The following is a 4,260-nucleotide window of genomic DNA, read 5'->3' as shown; positions in this document are numbered from 1 at the left end:
TTACAGTTTAATATTCACAATAGTAATTCTTCCAATAGTGACTCTATGTCTTGGCTTGCTATTGCCGTATTGTAAAAATAAATATTATACTATCAAATTTTATAACTGAAAGTTTCTCCGGGCACTGTCATCTGCCTATTGTTGACAAGCTGTCAGTTTCTCGAGTGTCCATCCTTCTTTATGGCTTTTTATTTGAAAGTACTGGGACTATTATCCAGGAAATCGTTGATGGACGTGGTGACTCTTCCGTCTTTTTTGCTCAGCCTCGGTGCCGTCTTAATACATTTTTCGTGTTCGGCCCTCACTTATTTAAAACATAGTACATAGCCTCGGATTATCCAAATTACAGGTAATGGTTACAGTATTATAATAAAATTATTACCTAGTCTACCTTCTTAGTCTAGATTCATATCCTGACTGGAAGGTTAGTTTACTAAATTTGTATTTGTGGGTGTTTCGGTTCTTACGTTCGGAGGTTAAGTACGGCTTCGGCGAGACTCCGGAAAGTTGCTTCTACATCTTTTCATTATTTATACATAAAACTTCGTTACAACACATACTTGATTAATTTCAGTAATTTAAACAAAAATGGTCACAGGTTTAAGGGGTTTCAAAGTATAAAATACAGTGTGCATAGCTTTGTGTGAAATTTTATTCCAACATTCTTAAACATATCGACAGAAACTGTGCATGGAACGTGAAATTGACAAACTCAGGCGAGCACTTTAGAGTAAAATAAACACTCCGCAGAGTCGTGAGGAAAAACGAGATAAGGGGCCGTCCTCAAATTACGTAAGGGTCTTTTAACACATATTCGACTCCCCCCCCTTCACGTTAAGTACCATAAGATTTTCGTGACCCCCCCCCCCAATCTTACGTAATAATTTCTTATATTAATTAGGACGTTATTGACTTTGAACACTACATTTATTAGTCAATTTATGTGCATTCTACATAAAATTATATAGCAATGAAAGACTTCGAAATGAATATAAATATGTATACATCGCAACATAAGAAGTCGTACGTTTAAAACATAAAAATATAAGTAAGAAAAAAATTACATCAGTCAAATCTATTTACACTATCGTTAATAATCGATCAACTTTAGACTTATAGGACCATATCTAGTTTTTATTATTTTATTACGTAAGAATTGTCTATTTCTCTCCCACCCGAACGTAAGAAATCCTAAGAAAATTGTGTACCCCACCCCCCTCTAAACCCTTACGTAATTTGTGGGCGGCCCCTAACTATCATTGCGCTGCCTTGCTCTTCAGGCATTCTGCGTAAGACTTTGTCTTTCTGACGGTACTTGTATCCTTTTTCCTATCGTCTCTGCAGAGTGTTTTTGATTTGCTCTGAAGTGCTCAGATAAGAAAGAGAAATTAAAATCTCATAGTAATCATACTCTCTCTCTCGTTCTAATTCAGAACCGTATTCAAAATATTGGATCTACGTTCTCCATACTAGTACGAATTGTGTGTCAAAAAATAACTGGAAAGAATAGAAAAAATATTAAAGATGCATCTTAGTATTGGTATAAAAATGTTTTTATAGATTTTTGTTATTTGAAATGGAAATATAAATTCTAACCTAAAGTTCAAGTAAGATTTTATATATAGTAAATATTTCATGTATAAATCAACAAATTATTTACAATAATTACTTTAAATTCTTCAAAAGTCATAGAAACATATGTATACCAATAGTAAGATGCATCTTTAAAATTCTACCTTGTCTTTCAACTTCTGAGTTCTAGTTCAATGGTTAAAAATGTATCTTACCTAAGGAGGTTTATTCAGATCCTGCATTGGTTTCATTTATATATTAATATGCATGTTTCTTACCTGAATAAATAGCCGATCACCCTGCAAACAAACGAAAGGATTTTATTTTAAACTTTAAATTTTCAAGACAAAGCAACATCAATTCCATACCGCTCCACATCGACTTTAATCGCTGTATAACTTCTGGTCCTATTAACTTAAATTAATATTAATTAAAATTACTTTTGAATTATTTCATGGGAGCAAAAGTTATACAGCGATCAAATACGATATCGATTGGAATTGAATTAGGTATTTTCACTTCATCTTCAGCTAACTTCACTTCGTTGAGTGCTGAGAGAAAATATCTAATGACCAGAAGTTATACAGCGATCAAACGCAATATGGATCGGAGCGGAATTAGGTATGTTCACTTCATCGTCAGCTAACTTCACTTCGTTGAGTGCTGAGTGAAAATACCTAATGAAGGTATTAATATTATGCACGCAAGGTGACACACTTCAATGGTAAATGAACATTCTTCGTTTCCGATCATCACTTCACTGACTAACGATATTATGTTGACACTGACCACCGACGTACTTGACGACTTGCCACGGACACTCGCAGCTGAAGGGTATTGCCGTATGCGCAGGACTAATTAGCTACGAGACGCGCGATCGTATTCATGCAGTTCCGCCTCGAACCGTCCGGAAATATCGATAGATCTTTCTCATAGAAATGTTAGATGCAATGCTTTCAGAAACTTTAAAGCTGTATTGTAGGAAATCATCCCCTTGAGCGAACCAAAAATTCGCTCCAGCTTTCTAGAAATTTTGATCACTGTTTACCAACCAGTTCGAAAATTGTAGAAAATTTACTGACAAAAATCTTTGAGAATTCTAGAAACTTACGGAATTCAAGGAAATCCCCGATCCCACGAGTATCAACTATATAAAGAATTTGTATCAGACTCGGTCGTTAAAACATTTACCCACCTGATAGTCTGGCTCATGGAGTCATGTCAGTGATCTACCTTAGCGACCGACTAATAGACTGTCGGTAAATGACCGGTAAATGGTTTATCGGGTGATTATCTCAAGAACCCGACTTCCGATCTACCTTACCGACCGAGTAATCGATTATCGGTAAATTTCCGGTAACTGTTTTACCAAGCGATTATATCGAGAACCCGCTTTACTATACTACTCAAGTTGGTCAACGATTTCGTCTATGCTTGGTATAGGATATTTGTCTATTGTTGTTTTCTCATTTAATTTTCTGTAATCTACTACGAGTCTCCATTTTTTGTTCCGCTTGCGTCCATTTTCTTCGGGATCAAAAGAATCGGTGAGTTATGAGGTGAAATACTTTCTCTTATAATTCCTTGCCATAAGAGTTCTTTAACTTGTCGAATCATTTCATCTTGCTTGATTGGGGGATATTTATAGTTTTTTTGTATTTACTGGACTTTCGTCCGTGGTTTTTGTTTCATGAGTTGCTAATTTTGTAACTGATGCAGAATCGTTATTTAAAGAAAATATGTCATGATATTCCTTTAATAATGTCTCTACGTCCTGCCTCCCTTCTTTTATATGTTGTAATCTTGTTTTTCTAATAATTCATTCATTCTTTCTTCTGTTTGTTTTATAATGTTACAGTAATTATCTTTATTATATTTAAATGTGTCATTCCATCTTGTTTCTTCTGCTTCTTAAAAATTGTCAATAGTAGCGGTATTTTGCGATGAAATAGGTTTACGATCCTTTCCGAATCTTGTTGTTATTAAAAAACCTTCCTTAAAATTCACGAAGCAAATCGCGTCTCCTGATTTCTTCGATGGTTGATGATGTAATATTTATGGACCTATTTTCATAACACCTTTGTCAAGATCATTTGAAAATTTCTGATCGTATCGAAAATTACGAGGTGCATACCGTGTTGTGTCGTGTCTTTGTCGGTCCCTAGGTATTGGCTGTAACTTTCGACGTTGGGTTGTTGGTTGTATTCCTGTCTCTCTTCTTCCACTAAGGTCTGGTGGACGGCTATTCGAGGCTGGTACTTGAAATTTTCTTTGCCTCGTTGTCAATCTACGTAATTTTTCTTTACAATCTTTTTCCATATGTGCAGTGTTCAGACAATGATTGCGTTTAAGAGTTGAATTTTGGTTTAGTTTTCTCTGAAATGTGTTTTTACTTTCAAATCTTAATTTAATTTTTTTCTTTACTGGTTGACTCGCCGTTGCTTTATTCGCTATTATACATTTTTCTCTTAAAATTATGTTTACCTCTGAAACCATATTAAACGCTTCGTTTAGAGTCTTCGATCTTTGGGCTCTGATTCTTATTTCGTATTTCTCTCTAATGAATTTCCAGAATGTGTAACTCCAGTAGTTACGAGGGTAGTTCAATAAGTCCTTAGAATGAAGTATAAAAACAATTTTTTTGGGGTAAATTTTTTTTTATTTTTCAACATAATCTCCTTGGAGCTC

This window comes from Belonocnema kinseyi, chromosome 6 (genome assembly GCF_010883055.1).
Source record: "Belonocnema kinseyi isolate 2016_QV_RU_SX_M_011 chromosome 6, B_treatae_v1, whole genome shotgun sequence".
NCBI classification, from domain to species: domain Eukaryota; kingdom Metazoa; phylum Arthropoda; class Insecta; order Hymenoptera; family Cynipidae; genus Belonocnema; species Belonocnema kinseyi.
Note: the sequence above shows the minus strand (reverse complement) of the source record.